This window comes from Ranitomeya variabilis, chromosome 4 (genome assembly GCF_051348905.1).
Source record: "Ranitomeya variabilis isolate aRanVar5 chromosome 4, aRanVar5.hap1, whole genome shotgun sequence".
Taxonomy (NCBI): domain Eukaryota; kingdom Metazoa; phylum Chordata; class Amphibia; order Anura; family Dendrobatidae; genus Ranitomeya; species Ranitomeya variabilis.
Window position 1 is genome coordinate 589,563,791 of NC_135235.1, and position 24,214 is coordinate 589,588,004.

Sequence of the window (24,214 nt, forward strand, 5' to 3'; positions counted from 1 at the left end):
GGGAATGGGGGGGAGGGTATTCATTTTATAGGTGGGGAAGATAGTGCAGATAGAGACCTGGGCACAAATAAGGAAGTTGGGGGTGGTGGAGGCATGGGGGGTGGGGTTAGAACAGTTAGTAATTTAAGAAAGAATAGAGGTACAGAGAGGAACATCAAGTGCATGTATACTAATGCCAGAAGCCTCGCCAACAAAATGGACGAATTAGAACTAATGTTGTTGGAACATAATTATGACATGGTGAGGATATCTGAAACATGGCTGGATGAGAGCCATGACTGGGCTGTTAACTTGCAGGGCTATAGCCTTTTCAGAAATGACCGTACAGATAAGCGAGGGGGTGGGGTGTGTCTGTATGTAAAATCGACCTTTAAACCCATCCTGCGTGATAATATAGGTGAATCTAATGAAAATGTAGAGTCCCTGTGGGTGGAGATAAGGGGAGGGGAAAAAAATAATAAATTACTGATAGGGGTTTGTTATAAATATCCAAAAATAATGGAAGCAATGGAGAATATCCTTGTAAAGCAAATAGATGAAGCTGCGACTCAAGGAGAAGTCATTATTATGGGGGACTTCAACTACCCTGAAATAGATTGGGGAACAGAAACCTGCAGTTCCAGTAAAGGTAATCGGTTTTTGACAACTATGAGAGACAATTACCTTTCACAACTGGTTCAGGACCCAACAAGAAGGGGGGCACTGCTAGACCTAATATTAACCAACAGGCCAGACCGCATATCAAATATAAGGGTTGGGGGTCACTTGGGGAATAGTGATCACAAAATAATAAGTTTTCATGTCTCCTTTAATAAGATGTGTAGTAGAGGGGTGACAAGGACACTAAACTTCAGGAGGGCAAATTTCCAACGGATGAGAGAGGATCTTGGTGCAATTAACTGGGACGATATCCTGAGACATAAAAGTACACAAAGAAAATGGGAGACATTTATTAGCATCCTGGATAGGACCTGTGCACAGTATATACCGTATGGGAATAAACATACTAGAAATAGGAGGAAACCAATATGGCTAAATAAAGCTGTAAGGGGCGCAATAAGTGACAAAAAGAAAGCATTTAGAGAATTAAAGGCAGTAGGTAGTGAGGAGGCATTAAATAAATGCAAAAAATTAAATAAATTATGTAAAAATCAAATCAAGGCAGCAAAGATTGAGACAGAGAGACTCATTGCCAGAGTGAGCAATGGAATTTTTTTCCCCATGATGGAGCTTACTCTTACCACATGGTTTTTTTTTGCCTTCCCCTGGATCAACATGTTAGGGCATGCTAGGCTATGGGTTGAACTAGATGGACTTAAAGTCTTCCTTCAACCTTAATAACTATGTAACTATGTAATAACTATATAACTATATAACTATATGGAGGAATGTCAAATACATACTTTTAAACGAAAAAAAATATAATTTTTTTTAATAAAATAGTAAGTGCCTCACAGATAGGGACACAGTATAAACCTGTATTAGAATAGATGCTAATCAGCACAAAATAGCATAGCGTATTAAGAAATAGGAAGAAAAGTTAATAAAAATGCCAGTGCAGAGAGTGTATCCAATGCAATCTATTGTAATGCAAACTTGCCAGTCCTAATAAGGAACAAGTACACAGTGCGGTGGGTATGCAGATGAACAGATATAGGTATAAATACCTCTAATAATGAAGTTACCGCTAATGGGGATATGATAAGTAACATGTCCCTTCACCCCAATGCGTGTTTTGCCTTACTTCTTCCGAGGGTTCTAATACATTGTAGTAAAAAAATAATATGTAGAATAAAATCTAAATTGAAATATAAAATAATTCTAGCAAAAAATAATAAAACGGTAAAATTTATAAAAATATTAAATGTTTGAATATAAAACATGAGTATTATAAAACTTAATGGAAAATATTAAAACATACTTATAATAAAATATAGAAAATATATAAAGCAATATATATATATATATATATATATATATATATATATATGTATTTCTATATATATATATATATATATACACACATACATATATACAATAGTAAATTTAATATACTGTATATATATTACATGTATGTATATGTGTATAATGTACAGTATATAAAAAAAATTTGTATAATAAAATATAAGTAATAAAAATAATTCTAACAAGAATAATAAAATGAAAGTTCTACAAATATAAAACATTCAAATATATTAAAATCTTAAGTATAATAAAACCTAATACCTGAAAAATAACAAAACATAATTATGATATGCATATATTTATTTTAAATAATAAATTTTTCTAATAAAACATAATAAAAATAACGATCATACTAAAACCTTAAAAACTCTTGACAAAAATAATAAAAAAATTGTTAGAATAAAATAAAAATGTATTATAATAAGTCATTATCAAATATTATTAACAATAATTTTTAGCATGGTGCTTTGCCGGCGGTGTAGGATTAAATATCCTAGAAGAGACTCTATTTATGACATTAGGTTATGTCGATGAGACAATCAGGTCTACCCCCTTCCCCCACAGTATAACCTTTAAGTACAATCTATGGTATAGATAATTCCTTCATCTCTCCACCTATAATCCTCTCAGGATCTACTTTGTGGGTCATTGAAGGTCAAGCTGCCTCCTCAATTAAATCTATTATTTATCAGGGAAAAGATCAGGAACATAAAAAGCGACGGAATGTGATAGGAGCGGCAGGTCAGACCTTCTATGAGAAACACGACCGTTCGCCGATATCACCAAGACGCGTCGTTACTCTGAGCCGCAGAGGGGGTTATACACGAAGCTTCAATGGATAAATTCTAGAATGAGATAAGTATAATAATCACAGTTTATTTGTATGGATGTAACACATAATGTGGCCTTGCAGAGAGCAGATGTGTTCTGGAAGCTGTGCCAGGTCACAAGGAGTGCTACCTTCATTAGCTTTGCCTACATGTGTCTCTCATCTTCCCGGACCTCCTGTCTGTTCAGCACGTGCCCATTATTGTGTGTCTGTCCCAAGCCCCTCCATGCTCTCCGGCTTCTTCTGCTCAGTAGATGAGAGGTGTCCATGATGCGATCATTTGCCCACACGTCAAAACCTGCAAAGACAAAACCATAAAAGTTACCATCTTATTGCATTTTATCTCGCTCACAGCAACATAATCCAATTGTGGACACGTCCGGTATCATCACAGCCGGCAGCAAAGTGGTATTTATTGTAAATGGGGGGAGGTTGATGCAGCGTTCCGCTGCCCGGGGTGAAAATTACCATGGATGACGTCTGATTTTTAATAAAAGCAGATGTAATAATTTGTTTTACTGCGTAGTAGGCCCAGAAAAAGTTGTTTCAGTCACTTGCAGAAGTCTCAGATGACACATGTAACACACCAATGGATATACAGCCAGAAGCATTATAGACTGCGGACGGTTTAATGCGGATGATCCACAAAAATGAAACTATTGGCAGTAGTGGACAGCAAGAGTCCGGCCACCTCAGACTGGGGCTGGTGACATCACCGAATCCATATGATGACATTATTATTATTATTATACATTTTTATAGGCTGACTGCAGCCTTCAATAATGAGCCACCTGGGCATAAACGGTGGAAAGTGCACCGCAAAGATGAATCACTGCAAGAAATACACAGTGTATAAGCAGATAAAGTCACCCATGACTAGAGTAAGAGATATATAATATTACCCAGGGGAGTAGCCAGGGACACAGTCCCCGTGTGCAGGCTAACACGGACCAAGTGACACGACCCAACGCGTATCGCCCTCCAAATAGGGCTTCGTCAGGGGAAGTAGTGATTTGCCAACAATAACCTGTTTATATAGTAAGGGATATAACAAACCTGATGGAGATCCGGTGAGCATGGACCTGAGAAGGTTTGTTATATCCCTTACTATATAAACAGGTTATTGTTGGCAAATCACTACTTCCCCTGACGAAGCCCTATTTGGAGGGCGATACGCGTTGGGTCATGTCACTTGGTCCGTGTTAGCCTGCACACGGGGACTGTGTCCCTGGCTACTCCCCTGGGTAATATTATATATCTCTTACTCTAGTCATGGGTGACTTTATCTGCTTATAGACTGCGTATTTCTTGCGGTGATTCATCTTTGCGGTGCACTTTCCACCGTTTATGCCCAGGTGGCTCATTATTGAGGGCTGCAGTCAGGGCTATTCTCTGCCTCGGTTGGATATCTCGCCATTGTATTTATGGTTGGGGGCGATCTATAGGTGCTAAGGCCATAAATACACATTTTGTCCTTTAGTCCCATGAGCCAGGGGGTAGGTATATATCAGTGTTGTTGTGCAGGCTTGCTTTTGTTTATTTAAATACTCCAAATATTATATGTTACCATCTGTATATGGACCAAGTTTTCTTGTGTATTGTTTTTAATTATGTTTTAATATTTTTTGTGTGGTGTGCCAATAAATTCTTGTTTCTACATTTGCTTCATTATTATTTATATGTCCGTGGTGTGCATAGTATAGTGGCTTTCTTTTTCTTTTGTTTCTTGCGACCAGAGAATCTCACAGCAAAGATTTGGACCTGTGATCCATTAGCGACTTCCTGTGGTCACATGCTACATAACATGGTAATTGCAATCTATCTGTACCCTACCCTTGTACTACACTCCTGACTGTATACCTGTATATTTGCTTTTGTAAATATATACCTGTATCTTTCTAGTGTGCCTTTCGGTGACTAAATATAAAATTATTCTTGAGCTGCTTTTTTATCTTGATTCACGAATCCCCACATCCACACACTCAGTTCGTTATTATACACTACCCGGGTTGGTTTCTGACCCGATATAAGCCTGCTGTTAGACGGGGCTTATATCGAATGAGGAACTGGTGTCAACATACTGTACTGTGTTAATGAGGAGCCCTGACAGTGATGGCCTGTAGGTTTATATACTGTATATCCCCAGCCTGGACTGGTGATGTATATCCCCCCTCACTGGGAGCACCTCAATAACTCGTACCTATAAGGGAAGCCTTTCCGGTGACTATTTGCCCTCGGTGCAGTTCCCTGACTGACCTGGGGCAAGTGGTGGTGCCAGAGAGCCGATCCCTGCTGGGTCCTTCTCTCCCCTCCCCAGAGGTGAAAGAAGTTAACACATCCCTTCCCCTGTGCGATTCGTCACACCAACCATATACAATACACACACCAAACAACAGAGTGGAACACAAGGGAGTTAAAGGAAGGAGAAAGCAAATAGGAGAGGATGAGGATGTGCACATAGACAAAACTCCAAGCAACAATCTCCTGAACGAATCTCCAAATGCCAACTCCAACCACAAACAACTCCACCATCTCAGCCAGTAAGAACTAACACTGGCAATCCCTAAGTGTCAGAGGCAAGCATATATAGCAGAGGGAAGTGGCCAACACTGAACAGCTGAGCCAATCCAAGTAGGAAGACTCCAGTCCAGGAGCTTCAACTGAATAGATTAACCCCTGCACAGTTAGCAAGGAAAAACCTGCAGTGTTTAATTTGTTGTTGAAGTACTTCTAACCAGTGCAGGAGTGCATGAAACCAGACACCATGGTCTTCTGGACCCTCTTTGTCGCAAAATCCCCATGACACCTGTAATACCAATGCTGTTGCCACAAGATCTTTTGGGACTCGTATCACACCGATACATCACGTGAGCCCTGCAGTCAATTGCCGGCAGCTGCACTCTCATGTTTTTCGGACATAACTGACATCCGGAGTCAGTGAGAAATCAGGAGCAGCAAAGTAAGTGAGAATGAAGCGGCCGCTGATTAGCTGCAGCGCTCATGAGACATTATGTCACATGAGTCTCTGTGAGACCTGGTGCCATCAATGATAAAATGGTGCTGGCACCAACTGGAGGTGAGTAGAGGCTGTTACTATTTATGCAGCAGAAGAGAAGGAGTTGTACAAGTAGTGGAAAATCCATTTAAATAAATGCCCATTTACACCTACAAATATAAGACCAATTTCTTTCCACTATGATCAAAATTAGTGCATGTAAATGGCCATTTGATCTGATTGAAATCTGTCTCATCTGCCAGAAAATTCATCTGCAGCACCCCAGAGTCTGGTCGTTGCAGTAACATCGCTCTTCCACCAGGGGGAGTGATGGTACGTCTGATGGCACTAAAGGAGTTCACCTGACCAGGTATCACAGTCACACATTACACTTCACACTCCGGCCACCAGGGGGAGCAAAAGGTTCTATCTACTAGGCCACCCCTCACACATGGGTAAAACTGGGGGTTGGATAGGAAGTTAGGCAGAAAGCAGCCTGGGAGAGTTCCAGGGAGAACCTGTCAGGTGTGGGATCCTGACAGTGGCCTAGCACAGACAGAGCGTTACGGAGCCGTGCCTGCACCTCATTGCGGCGGCATCCTAAGAAAGGACACGAAGCGAAGTATATTGTGGAGAAGTGAGAGACGAGATCGCAGCATAAAGGAGATAGACCCAGAAGGAGTCCTGCCATAAGATCGGTAACATCCTTCTGAGGCCCGTAGCCGGTGGCCGGAACGCCGAGGAAGTAATAGACTCTACGCATTACTTTGAACTACGGCAGGGCAGTTAACTTTAGGTTGGCTGTCTCACCTATACACCTAACGAAGACAACAGAGGCAATTGTGGGAGAGGGGCGTCTCTAGGGTCCCTATAAAATAACTCCAGGCCTACCCCGTCATACGGGTGCGTCCTATCCAAACCATCTGGGGGACGGAGAGAAAGAACAGAAACAAACACGACAGTTGTGAGGACTATCCTGTGGTGCTCAGCAGGGAAGTACTACAACACCCAGGCGCTAGTAGGTAGGCTACTGATTTCCACCTGCAAATGGAACTCTGGATGTGCCTTCGGACCGGCTGGTCTCAGCCAGCCCTGTTAACAGTGCTCTGGATTGCGGATGCAGAAAGCCTTCAGTAAAGAGGTAAAGAGACTGCAATCCTGTGTCCTCGTCATATACTGCGACCTACACCATCACCTACATCTTTAACCCCTTCCCGACCCATGACGCCACGTAGGCGTCATGAAAACCCGTGCCAATCCGACCCATGACGCCTATGTGGCGTCATGGAATGATCGCGTCCCTGCAGATCGGGTGAAGGGGTTAACTCCTATTTTACCCGATCTGCAGGGAGAGGGGGAGTGGTGCTTCAGCCCAGGGGGGGTGGCTTCACCCCCCCGTGGCTACGATCGCTCTGATTGGCTGTTGAAAGTGAAACTGCCAATCAGAGCGATTTGTAATATTTCACCTGAAAAACTGGTGAAATATTACAATCCAGCCATGGCCGATGCTGCAATATCATCGGCCATGGCTGGAAACACTAATGTGACCCCCCCACACCCCACCGATCGCCCCCCCAGTGCTCCGTTATGGGGTCCGGTCCCCTCGGTCCTGTGCTCCGCTGCCCCGTGCTCCTGCCCGCTCCCCCCGTGCTGCTATGCCACCCCCCTGTGCTCCAACGCCCCCCCGTGCCCCGATCTCCCCCCCCTTATACTCACCGAGGCTCCCGGTGTCCGTCCACCTCCTCGCTGGGCGCCGCCATCTTCCAAGATGGCGGGCGCATGCTCAGTGCGCCCGCCGAATCTGCCAGTCGGCAGATTCGTTAAAAGTACATTTTGATCGCTGCGAAAGGTTCTATCACAGCGATCAAAATAAAAAAAAATAATAAATAACCCCCCCCCCTTTATCACCCCCATAGGTAGGGACAATAATAAAATAAAGAAAATATATTTTTTTTTTTTTTCTTTTTCCACTAGGGTTAGGGTTAGAACTAGGGTTAGGGTTACGGGTAGGGTTAGGGTTAGGGGTAGGGTTAGGGTTACAGGTAGGGTTAGGGTTAGGGGTAGGGTTAGGGTTATGGCATGTGCGGATTTGGCTGCGGATCCGCAGCGGATTGGCCGCGGATCCGCAGCGGATTGGCCGCGGATCCGCAGCGGATTGGCCGTGGATCCGCAGCGGATTGGCCGCTGTGAATTCGTAGCAGTTTTCCATCAGGTTTACAGTACCATGTACACCTATGGAAAACCAAATCCGCTGTGCCCATGGTGCGGAAAATTCCGTGCAGAAACGCTGCGTTGTATTTTCCGCAGCATGTCAATTCTTTGTGCGGATTCCGCAGCGTTTTACACCTGTTGCTCAATAGGAATCCGCAGGTGAAAACCGCACAAAAAAACACTGGAAATCTGCTGTAAATCCGCAGGTAAAACGCAGTGCCTTTTACCTGCAGATTTTTCAAAAATCATGCGGAAAAATCTTACACGAATCCGCAACGTGGGCACATACCCTTAGGGTTAGGGTTGGAATTAGGGCTAGGGTTGGAAATAGGGTTAAGAATAGGCTTGTGGTTAGGGTTACGGATAGGGTTAGGGGTGTGTTGGGGTTACAGTTGTGGTTAGGGTTGGGATTAGGGTTAGGGTTGGGATTAGGGTTAGGATTAGGGTTGGAATTAGGGTTACGGGTGTGTTGGGGTTAGGGTTGTGGTTAGGGGTGTGTTGGGATTAGGGTTGGGATTAGGGTTATGGCTACAGTTGGGATTAGTATTAGGGGTGTGTTGGTGTTAGTGTTGAAGTTAGAATTGAGGGGTATCCACTGTTTAGGCACATCAGGGGCTCTGCAAACGCAACATGGCGCCACCATTGATTCCAGCCAATCTTGCATTCAAAAAGTCAAATGGTGCTCCCTCCATTCCAAGCCCCGACATGCGCCCAAACAGTGGTTTACCCCCACATTTGGGGTACCAGCATACTCAGGACAAACTGGGCAACAACTGTTGGGGTCCAATTTCTCCTGTTACCCTTGCAAAAATAAAAAATTACTTGCTAAGACATAATTTTTGAGGAAAGAACAATTATTTTTTATTTTCATGGCTCTGCGTTATAAACTTCTGTGAAGCACTTGGGGGTTGAAAGTGCTCACCACTAGGGTTGAGCGAAACGGGTCGATCATTTTCAAAAGTCGCCGACTTTTGGCTAAGTCGGCGTCTCATGAAACCCGATCCGACCCCTGTGCTTGTCGGCCATGCGGTACGCGACTTTCGCGCCAAAGTCGCGTTTCAATGACGCGAAAAACGCCATTTCTCAGCCAATGAAGGTGAACGCAGAGTGTGGGCAGCGTGATGACATAGATCCTGGTCCCCACCATCTTAGAGAAGGGCATTGCAGTGATTGGCTTGCTGTCTGCGGCGTCACAGGGGCTATAAAGGGGCGTTCCCGCCGACCGCCATCTTACTGCTGCTGATCTGAGCTTAGGGAGAGGTTGCTGCCGCTTCGTCAGAAGCAGGGATAGCGTTAGGCAGGGTCCACTAACCACCAAACCGCTTGTGCTGTAGCGATTTCCACTGTCCAACACCACCTTCGGTGTGCAGGAACAGTGGAAGCTATTTTTTTTTTTTTTTCCTCAGCGCTGTAGCTCATTGGGCTGCCCTAGAAGGCTCCGTGATAGCTGTATTGCTGTGTGTACGCCACTGTGGAAACCAACTGCTTTTTTCAAAGCACATATCCTCTTGTTCCTTTCTGCACAGCTATCTTTTTTGTTTGTCCATACTTTTTATTTAATTTGTGCATCAGTCCACTCCTATTGCTGCCTGCCATACCTGGCTTAGATTACTGCAGGGAGATAGTAATTGTAGGACAGTCCCTGTTTTTTTTTTTTTTTTTTTGTGGGAGATTAAGATTGGCATTTCTGCTACAGTGCCATCCCTGTGTGTGCCATCTCTCACTGAGTGGGCCATAGAAAGCCTATTTATTTTTTCCGTGATTTGTGTTCTAAATTCTACCTCAACACAAAAACACTACATCAATCAGTGGTAGAAAAATATTGGCCTCAGTCAGGGCTTGTGTGCCACTGCTGTGTGTGCTATCTCTTATTCAGTGGGCTATAGAAAGCCTATTTATTTATTTATTTTTTTTCTTATTATCTGGTTTCTAAAGTCTCCCTGAAAAAAAAAAAAAAAAAAAACAGTGGGAGAGTAATATTGCCCTTTCAGCTTGTGTGCCAGTCTTGACTCCTGGGTGTGCCACCTCTCTCTCTAATTGTGGGCCATAGAAAGCCTTTTTTTTTTTTTTTTTAAATATTATTGGGTTTCTAAAGTCTCCCTTAAAAAACAAAAAATAAATAAAAAAACAGTGGGAGAGTAATATTGCCCTTTCACCTTGTGTGCCAGTCTTGACTCCTGGGTGTGCCACCTCTCTCTCTAATTGTGGGCCATAGAAAGCCTTTTTTTTTTTTTTTTTTTTAAATATTATTTGGTTTCTAAAGTCTCCCTTAAAAAACAAAAAATACATAAAAAAACAGTGGGAGAGTAATATTGCCCTTTCAGCTTGTGTGCCAGTCTTGACTCCTGGGTGTGCCACCTCTCTCTCTCATTCAGTGGGCCATAGAAAGGCTATTTATTTTTTTGGTTTTTTTAATATTATTTGGTTTCTAAAGTCTCCCTGAAAAAAAAAAAAAAAACTTAAAAAAACAGTGGGAGAGTAATATTGCCCTTTCAGCTTGTGCGCCAGTCTTGACTCCTGGGTGTGCCACCTCTCTCTCTCTAATTGTGGGCCATAGAAAGCATTTTTTTTTTTGTTTTTTTTTTAATATTATTTGGTTTCTAAAGTCTCCCTTAAAAAACAAAAAATACATAAAAAAACAGTGGGAGAGTAATATTGCCCTTTCAGCTTGTGTGCCAGTCTTGACTCCTGGGTGTGCCACCTCTCTCTCTAATTGTGGGCCATAGAAAGCCTTTTTTTTTTTTTTTTTTAAATATTATTTGGTTTCTAAAGTCTCCCTTAAAAAACAAAAAATACATAAAAAAACAGTGGGAGAGTAATATTGCCCTTTCAGCTTGTGTGCCAGTCTTGACTCCTGGGTGTGCCACCTCTCTCTCTCATTCAGTGGGCCATAGAAAGGCTATTTATTTTTTTGGTTTTTTTAATATTATTTGGTTTCTAAAGTCTCCCTGAAAAAAAAAAAAAACATAAAAAAACAGTGGGAGAGTAATATTGCCCTTTCAGCTTGTGTGCCAGTCTTGACTCCTGGGTGTGCCACCTCTCTCTCTCATTCAGTGGGCCATAGAAAGGCTATTTATTTTTTTGGTTTTTTTAATATTATTTGGTTTCTAAAGTCTCCCTGAAAATAAAAAAAAAAAAACTTAAAAAAACAGTGGGAGAGTAATATTGCCCTTTCAGCTTGTGCGCCAGTCTTGACTCCTGGGTGTGCCACCTCTCTCTCTCTAATTGTGGGCCATAGAAAGCCTTTTTTTTTGTTTTTTTTTAATATTATTTGGTTTCTAAAGTCTCCCTTAAAAAACAAAAAATACATAAAAAAACAGTGGGAGAGTAATATTGCCCTTTCAGCTTGTGTGCCAGTCTTGACTCCTGGGTGTGCCACCTCTCTCTCTAATTGTGGGCCATAGAAAGCCTTTTTTTTTTTTTTTTTTTAAATATTATTTGGTTTCTAAAGTCTCCCTTAAAAAACAAAAAATACATAAAAAAACAGTGGGAGAGTAATATTGCCCTTTCAGCTTGTGTGCCAGTCTTGACTCCTGGGTGTGCCACCTCTCTCTCTCATTCAGTGGGCCATAGAAAGGCTATTTATTTTTTTGTTTTTTTTAATATTATTTGGTTTCTAAAGTCTCCCTGAAAAAACAAAAAATACATAAAAAAACAGTGGGAGAGTAATATTGCCCTTTCAGCTTGTGTGCCAGTCTTGACTCCTGGGTGTGCCACCTCTCTCTCTAATTGTGGGCCATAGAAAGCCTTTTTTTTTTTTTTTTTTTAAATATTATTTGGTTTCTAAAGTCTCCCTTAAAAAACAAAAAATACATAAAAAAACAGTGGGAGAGTAATATTGCCCTTTCAGCTTGTGTGACAGTCTTGACTCCTGGGTGTGCCACCTCTCTCTCTCATTCAGTGGGCCATAGAAAGGCTATTTATTTTTTTGGTTTTTTTAATATTATTTGGTTTCTAAAGTCTCCCTGAAAATAAAAAAAAAAAAACTTAAAAAAACAGTGGGAGAGTAATATTGCCCTTTCAGCTTGTGCGCCAGTCTTGACTCCTGGGTGTGCCACCTCTCTCTCTCTAATTGTGGGCCATAGAAAGCCTTTTTTTTTTTGTTTTTTTTTTAATATTATTTGGTTTCTAAAGTCTCCCTTAAAAAACAAAAAATACATAAAAAAAACAGTGGGAGAGTAATATTGCCCTTTCAGCTTGTGTGCCAGTCTTGACTCCTGGGTGTGCCACCTCTCTCTCTCAGGCCGGCGTCACACTCGGCGTAAGACAATACGGTCCGTTTTTTACGGCTGTAATACGGCCGTAATACGGAGAAATGTTCCCAAAATAGTGATCCGTAGTCAGGGTGTGTCAGCGTATTTTGCGCATGGCATCCTCCGTATGTAATCCGTATGGCATCCGTACTGCGAGATTTTCGCGCAGGCTTGCAAAACCGACATCTAATGGATTTATGTGCTCAAATGTTCGGGAAACTATATATATAGTATATATATATATATATATATATATATGTCATTGAGACACATATATATATATTCTGTATTTAGATTTCATTCAGCGCGATATCTGTGAACAGCCGGTAATTCAATTGCCGGCTTTTCATTTCTCCTGCACAAACCCGACAGGATATGAGACATGGTTTACATACAGTAAACCATCTCATATCCCCCTTTTTTTTGCATATTCCACACTACTAATGTTAGTAGTGTGTATGTGCAAAATTTCAGCGCTGTAGCTGCTGAAATAAAGGGTTAAATGGCGGAAAAAATTGGCGTGGGCTCCCGCGCAATTTTCTCCGCCAGAGCGGTAAAGCCAGTGACTGAGGGCAGATATTAATAGCCAGGAGAGGGTCCATGGTTATTGGCCCCCCCGTGGCTAAAAACATCTGCCCTCAGCCACCCCAGAAAAGGCACATCTGGAAGATGTGCCTATTCTGGCACTTGGCCACTCTCTTCCCACTCCCTGTAGCGGTGGGATATGGGGTAATGAAGGGTTAATGCCACCTTGCTATTGGAAGGTGACATTAAGCCAGATTAATAATGGAGAGGCGTCAATTATGACACCTATCCATTATTAATCCAATTGTTGGAAAGGGTTAAAAAACACACACACACATGATTAAAAAGGATTTTAATGAAATAAACACAGCGGTTGTTGTAATAATTTATTGTTCTCTCAAATCCATTTGCAGTCCCTCGCTTGGCAACATAATAAACGCACAAGATACATACCCTCTCTGATGAACTGTCACGTCCCACGAAGTAATCCATCTGAAGGGGTTAACTAATATTACAAGCAGGAGCCCTGCTATAATGCAGCTGTGCTCCGTGCTTGTAATTCCCCTGCGAATGAATGAAATGTAGGTCATTGACCTACATTTCATTCATTCGCGGTGAGGCGCCCTCTGGTGGATGTTCTCATGAACTGCAGCCTGGGAACTTTTTCCCACGCTCCAGGTCATATGAGGACATCCACCAGGGGGCGCATCACCGCGAATGAATGAAATGTAGGTCAATGACCTACATTTCATTCATTCGCAGGGGAATTACAAGCACGGAGCACAGCTGCATTATAGCAGGGCTCCTGCTTGTAATATTAGTTAACCCCTTCAGATGGATTACATCGTTGGACCTGACAGTACATCAGAAGGTATGTATCTTGTGCGTTTATTATGTTGCCAAGCGAGGGACTGCAAATGGATTTGAGAGAACAATAAATTATTACAACAACCGCTGTGTTTATTTCATTAAAATACTTTTCAATCATGTGTGTGTGTGTTTTTTAACCCTTGCAAACACTTAGATTAATAATGGATAGGTGACATAATTGACGCCTCTCCATTATTAATCTGGCTTAATGTCACCTTCCAATAGCAAGGTGGCATTAACCCTTCATTACCCCATAGCCCACCGCTACAGGGAGTGGGAAGAGAGTGGCCAAGTGCCAGAATAGGCGCATCTTCCAGATGTGCCTTTTCTGGGGCGGCTGGGGGCAGATGTTTGTAGCCGGGGGGGGCCAATAACCATGGACCCTCTCCTGGCTATTAATATCTGCCCTCAGTCACTGGCTTTACCGCTCTGGCGGAGAAAATTGCGCGGGAGCCCACGCCAATTTTTTCCGCCATTTAACCCTTTATTTTAGCAGCTACAGCGCTGAAATTTTGCACATACACACTACTAACATTAGTAGTGTGGAATATGCAAAAAAAAAGGGGATATGAGATGGTTTACTGTATGTAAACCATGTCTCATATCCTGTCGGGTTTGTGCAGGAGAAATGAAAAGCCGGCAATTGAATTACCGACTTTTCACTAACAGCGCTGCGTATTTCTCGCAAGTCACACTGCTGGTCCGTGTGGAATCCGTATTTTTCTCGCCCCCATAGACTTTCATTGGCGATTTTTTTGCACAGTACGCTGACAAACGCAGCATGCTGCGATTTTGTACGGCCGTAGAAAGCCGTATAATACTGAACCGTAATATACGGCTAATAGGAGCAGCCCCATTGAGAATAATTGTGCCGTATGTTATGCGAGTTTTACAGACGTAGTTTCTGCGCTCTTACGTCCGTAAAACTCGCCAGTGTGACGCCGGCCTCATTCAGTGGGCCATAGAAAGGCTTTTTATTTTTTTGGTTTTTTTAATATTATTTGGTTTCTAAAGTCTCCCTGAGAAAAAAAAATAAATAAATTAGGTGGGAGATTAATATTGACATTAGTGCTTGAGTGACAGTCCTGCGTGTGTGTCATCTCTGTGATTTTGTGCCACAGAAAACAGAGTGTGTAACATTGTGCCTGATTTTCCTTGTGGTCTCACCAACCTGTTAAGGGATATTGAAATCATACTGAAGTTATAGCTCACCGTGTAAGTTGTTTGACAGCAACAAATAAAGTTACTTTGGTTAAGATTTTAAAACAATGAGGAAGTCTGGTGCAAGAGGTCGTCGTGGGCGTTCATTGTCAGCTGGTAATGATGGTAGTGGTAGTGGAGCATCAGGTGGTCGTGGGGATAAAAATATTCCACCTAAGTCTGGAGCTGTGGAGCCAGTTTCGTCGTCAGGCTACACAAGGCCTCGAACGCTCTCTTTTCTGGGAGTAGGAAAACCGCTTTTAAAGGCGGAGCAGCAACAGCAAGTTTTGGCTTACATTGCAGACTCAGCCTGTAGCTCTTTTGCCTCCTCTTCCGAAACTGGTAAATGTAAAAGCAGCGCGTCGCTTGTGGATGTTCACGGTCAGGGACAAGTCGCTTCCTTGTCCTCCTCAGCAAAAACTACAACAAGAGAGAAGGATGCAGCAGGCGACACAACGGGTCACTCCATGGAGCTCTTTACACATACCGTCCCTGGCTTAGAAAGTGAAACATTTAACAGGCCATGCCCATTACAAGTAGATTCTGACATGGAGTGCACTGATGCACAGCCACAGCCAGAGTACTATGCTGCTCCTTTGACTCAGACCACCACATTGCCCTCTCAGGGTACAGATCCACAATCAGACCCTGATGAGACTATGTTGCCCCGCCACGAACGCTATACCACCGACCGACACAGTGACACAGACGAAGTTGCACACGAGCTCGAAGAGGAGGTAATAGATGACCCAGTTATTGACCCCGATTGGCAGCCATTGGGGGAACAGGGTGCAGGCGGCAGTAGTTCAGAAGCGGAGGTGGAGGAGGGGCCGCAGCAGGCATCAACATCGCAACAGGTTCCATCTGCCGGGCCCGTATCTGGCCCAAAACGCGTGTCAAAGCCAAAACCTGTTGGAGGACAGCGTGGCCATCCGGTTAAAGCTCAGTCTGCAATCCCTGAAAAGGGATCCGAGTCTAGGAAGAGTGCAGTCTGGCATTTTTTTAAACAACATCCAACTGATCAGCGCAAAGTCATCTGTCAAAAATGTTCAACTAGCTTAAGCAGAGGTCAGAATCTGAAAAGTCTAAATACTAGTTGCATGCATAGACACTTAACCACCATGCATTTTCAAGCCTGGACTAACTACCAAACGTCTCTTAAGGTTGTAGCACCCTCGGCCAATGAAGCTAGTCAGCAACGCAACATCCCTTCCGTCACTGTAAGGCCACCATTTTCCGCACCACCGGCAGTATCTGTGCAGGTTTCTTTGCCAGCCAAAAGCAGTCAGGGTCAGGGAACCACCAGTTTTGTAGGAGGAAATATTGCATCTAGGGCACCGGCGGAAACAATACCGTCTCCAACCGTCTCTCAGTCTGCCATGTACACCGGCACACCCGAAAGTTCCACGATCTCCAGCTCTCCAGTCCAGCTCACCCTACATGAGACTCTGGTTAGAAAAAGGAAGTACTTATCCTCGCATCCGCGTACACAGGGTTTTAACGCCCACATAGCTAGACTAATCTCGTTAGAGATGATGCCCTACCGGTTAGTTGAAAGCGAAGCTTTCAAAGCCCTGATGGAGTACGCTGAACCACGATACGAGCTACCCAGTCGACACTTTTTTTCCAGAAAAACCATCCCAGCCCTGCACCAGCATGTTAAACAGCGCATCGTCCATGCACTCAGGCAATCTGTGAGTACAAAGGTGCACCTGACTACAGATGCATGGACCAGTAGGCATGGCCAGGGACGTTATGTGTCCATCACGGCACACTGGGTGAATGTGGTGGATGCAGGGTCCACAGGCGACATCAATTTAGGGACAGTTGTGCCTAGCCCACGGTCTAGGAAACAGTTGGCTGTAGGCGTTCGCACCCCCTCCTCCTCCTCCTCCTCGTCCTCCTGCAGAAGCTACAGCTCTTCCACAGAACGCAGTCTGCCAACCACTCCATCGGCAGATGACACTGTTGCACACCAGTTGTCCCATTATGGGCCAGCTACTGCCAAGCGTCAGCAGGCTGTATTGGCTATGAAGTGTTTGGGCGACAACAGACACACCGCGGAAGTTCTGTCCGAGTTCTTGCAACAAGAAACGCAGTCGTGGCTGGGCACAGTAGATCTTGAGGCAGGCAAGGTAGTGAGTGATAACGGAAGGAATTTCATGGCTGCCATCTCCCTTTCCCAACTGAAACACATTCCTTGCCTGGCTCACACCTTAAACCTGGTGGTGCAGTGCTTATTGAAAACTTATCCTGGGTTCTCCGACCTGCTCCTCAAAGTGCGTGCACTTTGCTCACATATCCGACGTTCGCCTGTACACGCCAGCCGTATGCAGACCTATCAGCGGTCTTTGAACCTTCCCCAGCATCGCCTAATCATAGACGTTGCAACAAGGTGGAACTCAACACTGCACATGCTTCAGAGACTGTGCGAACAGAGGCGTGCTGTTATTTATTTGTGGGAGGATACACGGGCAGGCAGTAGGATGGCAGACATGGAGTTGTCAGGTGTGCAGTGGTCTAAGATACAAGACATGTGTCAAGTCCTTCAGTGTTTTGAGGAATGCACACGGCTGGTTAGTGCAGACAACGCCGTAATAAGCATGAGCATCCCCCTAATGCGTCTGCTGATGCAAAGTTTGACGCACATAAAGGAGCAGGCGTCTGCACCAGAGGAAGAGGAAAGCCTTGATGACAGTCAGCCATTGTCTGGTCAGGGCAGTGTACAGGACGAGGTAGCGGGCGAAGAGGAGGTGGAGGACGAGGAGGATGATGGGGATGAGTATATTTTTAATGCCGAACCTTTCCCGGGGGCACAGGAAATTGGTTGCGTGTCACGGCCGGGTTCTGGTTTTTTGAGGGACACAAGTGACGTAGATTTGCCTGCAACTGCCCCTCAACCAATCACAACCGGAGATTTGACAACTGGAACTTTGGCCCACATGGCGGATTATGCCTTACGTATCCTAAAAAGGGACACACGCATTACGAAAATGATGAACGATGACGATTACTGGTTGGCCTGCCTCCTTGATCCACGCTATAAAGGCAAATTGCAAAATATTATGCCACATGAGAACTTGGAACTAATATTAGCAACCAAACAATCAACTCTTGTTGACCGTTTGCTTCAGGCATTCCCAGCACACAGCGCACGTGATCGTTCTCACACGAGCTCCAGGGGGCCCCCACACGGGGCCGTGGTATCGCGACTTGGCGCAAGCACCCGTGAGACTGCTGTTTGTCTGAAGAGGTGGGTGTGCTCGCTTTTGGTTGACGGCATTGCTACTGGGTCCCTCATAGTACAATGTAGTGTCTCTGGCGGTGGTGGTGCGCACCCAACGTCAGACACACCGTTGTAACATGAGGGGCCCTGGGGCGGTCCCGCCGGCCTCAAGAGAGTTCCCCCCTACCCCAGCTCAAAATGTGCTCTACCACGTGCAAAATTATGTCACACAGCTCCACCAATCTTTAGTCTATTCGCTGACATCATTCAATGTCTGGCACTGACAATACAAATTTGTAGACATCTATGATGCAACTTAAAGTAGTCTGTGTCTGTGTCCTATATTGGCACCATTAAATAGTTACTGCCAAATTACAATGTCAGAAACTCAGTAGATGAGCCCACCCCTGTACCTAAGTATGCCACCTTTTTTTTTTTTTTGGTTGTTTTGCGAGACATTAACATCTATTTATATTTTGGGAGTACTGGGACAGACACTCCTTGCACTACTCCTCCACTCACCACCAAGCTGCCTGTGTATCCATGTAACCGCTGTAAAACTGCCATGAGCCTATTGTTTGTTATTTTAGGCCTTTGATAGCCTGTCTGCGGTCCCTACTTTAAATACTCCTCCACTCATCACCAGCTGCCTGCCCGTGTTTCCATGTAACCGCTGTAAAACTGCCATGAGCCTATTGTTTGTTATTTTAGGCCTTTGATAGCCTGTCTGCGGTCCCTACTTTAAATACTCCTCCACTCATCACCAGCTGCCTGCCCGTGTATCCATGTAACCGCTGTAAAACTGCCATGAGCCTATTGTTTGTTATTTTAGGCCTTTGATAGCCTGTCTGCGGTCCCTACTTTAAATACTCCTCCACTCACCACCAAGCTGCCTGTGTATCCATGTAACCGCTGTAAAACTGCCATGAGCCTATTGTTTGTTATTTTAGGCCTTCGAAGCCTGTCTGCGGTCCCTCCTTCCACTAGGCCTCCACTGACCAGACCACTGCTGCCCGTGTACCCCTGGAACCAATTTTAAAGTGCCTACAGCCAGCCAATTTTATTGTGTTAGGCCTTCGAAGCCTGTCTGCGGTCCCTCCTTCCAATAGGCCTACACTGACAAAGGTACACCTGACAACAGACACATGGACCTGTAGGCATGGCCACGGAAGGTTACGTGTCCTTTGTGGCTCAATGGGTTAATGTATTGGATGCATGGTCCACACAGGGGACAGCCTGCTAAGTCTGTATGCAGTCCCTAATTCAAGTTGTCCTCAACTGAATAAAGCTGAGCTTCTACCTTCTGGCTCTCATTAAGTGTTTTTTAAAAAACAAAATGGTGGTTAGGGCCTACTAACGGCTTCTGCCCCTCCCTGGTGTTGCCCTCAACTGAATAAAGCTGAGCTTCTACCTTCCGGCTCTGATTAACTGCTGTTTTTAAACACATTGCTGGTTCCGGCCTACTAACGGTGTCTGCCCCTCCCTGGTGTTGCCCTCAACTGAATAAAGCTGAGCTTCTACCTTCCGGCTCTGATTAACTGCTGTTTTTAAACACATTGCTGGTTCCGGCCTACTAACGGTGTCTGCCCCTGCCTGGTGTTGCCCTCAACTGAATAAAGCTGAGCTTCAACCTTCTGGCTCTCATTAAGTGTTTTTTAAAAAACAAAATGGTGGTTCCGGCCTACTAACGGTGTCTGCCCCTGCCTGGTGTTGCCCTCAACTGAATAAAGCTGAGCTTCAACCTTCTGGCTCTGATTAACTGCTGTTTTTAAACACATTGCTGGTTCCGGCCTACTAACGGTGTTTGCCCCTCCCTGGTGTTGCCCTCAACTGAATAAAGCTGAGCTTCTACCTTCCGGCTCTGATTAACTGCTGTTTTTAAACACATTGCTGGTTCCGGCCTACTAACGGTGTCTGCCCCTGCCTGGTGTTGCCCTCAACTGAATAAAGCTGAGCTTCAACCTTCTGGCTCTCATTAAGTGTTTTTTAAAAAACAAAATGGTGGTTAGGGCCTACTAACGGCTTCTGCCCCTCCCTGGTGTTGCCCTCAACTGAATAAAGCTGAGCTTCTACCTTCCGGCTCTGATTAACTGCTGTTTTTAAACACATTGCTGGTTCCGGCCTACTAACGGTGTCTGCCCCTGCCTGGTGTTGCCCTCAACTGAATAAAGCTGAGCTTCAACCTTCTGGCTCTCATTAAGTGTTTTTTAAAAAACAAAATGGTGGTTAGGGCCTACTAACGGCTTCTGCCCCTCCCTGGTGTTGCCCTCAACTGAATAAAGCTGAGCTTCTACCTTCCGGCTCTGATTAACTGCTGTTTTTAAACACATTGCTGGTTCCGGCCTACTAACGGTGTCTGCCCCTGCCTGGTGTTGCCCTCAACTGAATAAAGCTGAGCTTCAACCTTCTGGCTCTCATTAAGTGTTTTTTAAAAAACAAAATGGTGGTTCCGGCCTACTAACGGTGTCTGCCCCTGCCTGGTGTTGCCCTCAACTGAATAAAGCTGAGCTTCAACCTTCTGGCTCTGATTAACTGCTGTTTTTAAACACATTGCTGGTTCCGGCCTACTAACGGTGTTTGCCCCTCCCTGGTGTTGCCCTCAACTGAATAAAGCTGAGCTTCTACCTTCCGGCTCTGATTAACTGCTGTTTTTAAACACATTGCTGGTTCCGGCCTACTAACGGTGTCTGCCCCTGCCTGGTGTTGCCCTCAACTGAATAAAGCTGAGCTTCAACCTTCTGGCTCTCATTAAGTGTTTTTTAAAAAACAAAATGGTGGTTAGGGCCTACTAACGGCTTCTGCCCCTCCCTGGTGTTGCCCTCAACTGAATAAAGCTGAGCTTCTACCTTCCGGCTCTGATTAACTGCTGTTTTTAAACACATTGCTGGTTCCGGCCTACTAACGGTTTCTGCCCCTGCCTGGTGTTGCCCTCAACTGAATAAAGCTGAGCTTCAACCTTCTGGCTCTCATTAAGTGTTTTTTAAAAAACAAAATGGTGGTTAGGGCCTACTAACGGCTTCTGCCCCTCCCTGGTGTTGCCCTCAACTGAATAAAGCTGAGCTTCTACCTTCCGGCTCTGATTAACTGCTGTTTTTAAACACATTGCTGGTTCCGGCCTACTAACGGCTTCTGCCCCTCCCTGGTGTTGCCCTCAACTGAATAAAGCTGAGCTTCTACCTTCCGGCTCTGATTAACTGTTGTTTTTAAACACATTGCTGGTTCCGGCCTACTAACGGTGTCTGCCCCTGCCTGGTGTTGCCCTCAACTGAATAAAGCTGAGCTTCAACCTTCTGCTCTCATTAAGTGTTTTTTAAAAAACAAAATGGTGGTTAGGGCCTACTAACGGCTTCTGCCCCTCCCTGGTGTTGCCCTCAACTGAATAAAGCTGAGCTTCTACCTTCCGGCTCTGATTAACTGCTGTTTTTAAACACATTGCTGGTTCCGGCCTACTAACGGTGTCTGCCCCTGCCTGGTGTTGCCCTCAACTGAATAAAGCTGAGCTTCAACCTTCTGGCTCTCATTAAGTGTTTTTTAAAAAACAAAATGGTGGTTAGGGCCTACTAACGGCTTCTGCCCCTCCCTGGTGTTGCCCTCAACTGAATAAAGCTGAGCTTCTACCTTCCGGCTCTGATTAACTGCTGTTTTTAAACACATTGCTGGTTCCGGCCTACTAACGGCTTCTGCCCCTCCCTGGTGTTGCCCTCAACTGAATAAAGCTGAGCTTCTACCTTCCGGCTCTGATTAACTGCTGTTTTTAAACACATTGCTGGTTCCGGCCTACTAACGGTGTCTGCCCCTGCCTGGTGTTGCCCTCAACTGAATAAAGCTGAGCTTCAACCTTCTGGCTCTCATTAAGTGTTTTTTAAAAAACAAAATGGTGGTTAGGGCCTACTAACGGCTTCTGCCCCTCCCTGGTGTTGCCCTCAACTGAATAAAGCTGAGCTTCTACCTTCCGGCTCTGATTAACTGCTGTTTTTAAACACATTGCTGGTTCCGGCCTACTAACGGCTTCTGCCCCTCCCTGGTGTTGCCCTCAACTGAATAAAGCTGAGCTTCTACCTTCCGGCTCTGATTAACTGCTGTTTTTAAACACATTGCTGGTTCCGGCCTACTAACGGTGTCTGCCCCTGCCTGGTGTTGCCCTCAACTGAATAAAGCTGAGCTTCAACCTTCTGGCTCTCATTAAGTGTTTTTTAAAAAACAAAATGGTGGTTAGGGCCTACTAACGGCTTCTGCCCCTCCCTGGTGTTGCCCTCAACTGAATAAAGCTGAGCTTCTACCTTCCGGCTCTGATTAACTGCTGTTTTTAAACACATTGCTGGTTCCGGCCTACTAACGGTGTCTGCCCCTGCCTGGTGTTGCCCTCAACTGAATAAAGCTGAGCTTCAACCTTCTGGCTCTCATTAAGTGTTTTTTAAAAAACAAAATGGTGGTTAGGGCCTACTAACGGCTTCTGCCCCTCCCTGGTGTTGCCCTCAACTGAATAAAGCTGAGCTTCTACCTTCCGGCTCTGATTAACTGCTGTTTTTAAACACATTGCTGGTTCCGGCCTACTAACGGCTTCTGCCCCTCCCTGGTGTTGCCCTCAACTGAATAAAGCTGAGCTTCTACCTTCCGGCTCTGATTAACTGCTGTTTTTAAACACATTGCTGGTTCCGGCCTACTAACGGTGTCTGCCCCTGCCTGGTGTTGCCCTCAACTGAATAAAGCTGAGCTTCAACCTTCTGGCTCTCATTAAGTGTTTTTTAAAAAACAAAATGGTGGTTAGGGCCTACTAACGGCTTCTGCCCCTCCCTGGTGTTGCCCTCAACTGAATAAAGCTGAGCTTCTACCTTCCGGCTCTGATTAACTGCTGTTTTTAAACACATTGCTGGTTCCGGCCTACTAACGGTGTCTGCCCCTGCCTGGTGTTGCCCTCAACTGAATAAAGCTGAGCTTCAACCTTCTGGCTCTCATTAAGTGTTTTTTAAAAAACAAAATGGTGGTTAGGGCCTACTAACGGCTTCTGCCCCTCCCTGGTGTTGCCCTCAACTGAATAAAGCTGAGCTTCAACCTTCTGGCTCTCATTAAGTGTTTTTTAAAAAACAAAATGGTGGTTAGGGCCTACTAACGGTGTCTGCCCCTCCCTGGTGTTGTCCTCAACTGAACAAAGCTGAGCTTCCACATTCTGGCTTTCGGCCTATACTATCAGATATTAAACTGCATTTGGCCTACTAGTGTGGTTAGGCCCTTGAAACAGTGTCTGCTGCTCTTGGGTTTGCTACTCCACTGAACAAAGCAATGCCGCCTGTTTAGTCCTGTTACCAATTTTGATCTGCATTTAGCCTACTTTATTCTTTGGCCCTATATCTGTTTCCTCATCATCCTGCCCATTGCCCAGCCACTGCTAGATGAGTCTGCTGGTACATTGACCTAGACCACTACATTCCCCTTGTACTCTACACAGCCAGAATCTGACCCTGCTGAAAGTAAGGTTCCCCTTCCCGCATATTATACCACCTTACACAGGGACAAAGAGGAAGGTGCAGATGAAAGTGCAGGTTCCTTCATCAGGTGGGGGGGCATACTCGTTGGCGACGTCACTGGCACAGGGCCACTCAGAGTACGCAAAAGTGTCGCTGCTGGTGGGAGGCGCCCCCGCCATGCAAACACACCGCCGTACTTTGAGGGGCCCTGTGCCAGTGCCAATGCGAACGAGTGGGCCCCCCCTGCTTGCTCAGGATCACAGCACTTGCAACGTTGAAATACTTACCTCTCCCTGCTCCACCGCCATGACGTAGTCCATGTTTCCTGGGCCCACTAAAACCTTGAACCAGCCCTACCCCCACAACTTTTGCCAAATGACCCCCAATTTCCAGTGCCCAACTATTATTATAAAGTTAATTAAGATTGACAAGCTTCAGAAAACAAGAATGGATGTTTTTGGCAGTAAAATGTGCACTGTAGGTGTTTTCCTGGCCTCCACTCACTGCCGGCTATGCTTCCCCATTGACTTGCATTGGGTTTCGTGTTTCGGTCGATCCCCGACTTTTAGCGATAATCGGCCGACTTCACTCGACTCGACTCTGGACTAAATCGGGTTTCACAAAACCAGACTCGATCTTAAAAAAATGAAAGTCGCTCAACCCTACTCACCACAC

The 24,214-nt window shown here is 44.9% G+C and overlaps 1 long non-coding RNA gene across 1 annotated transcript in view; it reads right to left on the reverse strand.

Moving 5' to 3' along the window:
* LOC143769209 (uncharacterized) overlaps window positions 1-24,214 on the reverse strand; it is a 146,167-nt gene that overhangs the window by 74,316 nt on the left and 47,637 nt on the right. Inside the window, exon 2 of the long non-coding RNA XR_013214266.1 lies at window positions 2,926-3,092. This is a non-coding gene — a long non-coding RNA (uncharacterized LOC143769209). The remainder of the gene's footprint in view (window positions 1-2,925; window positions 3,093-24,214) is intronic.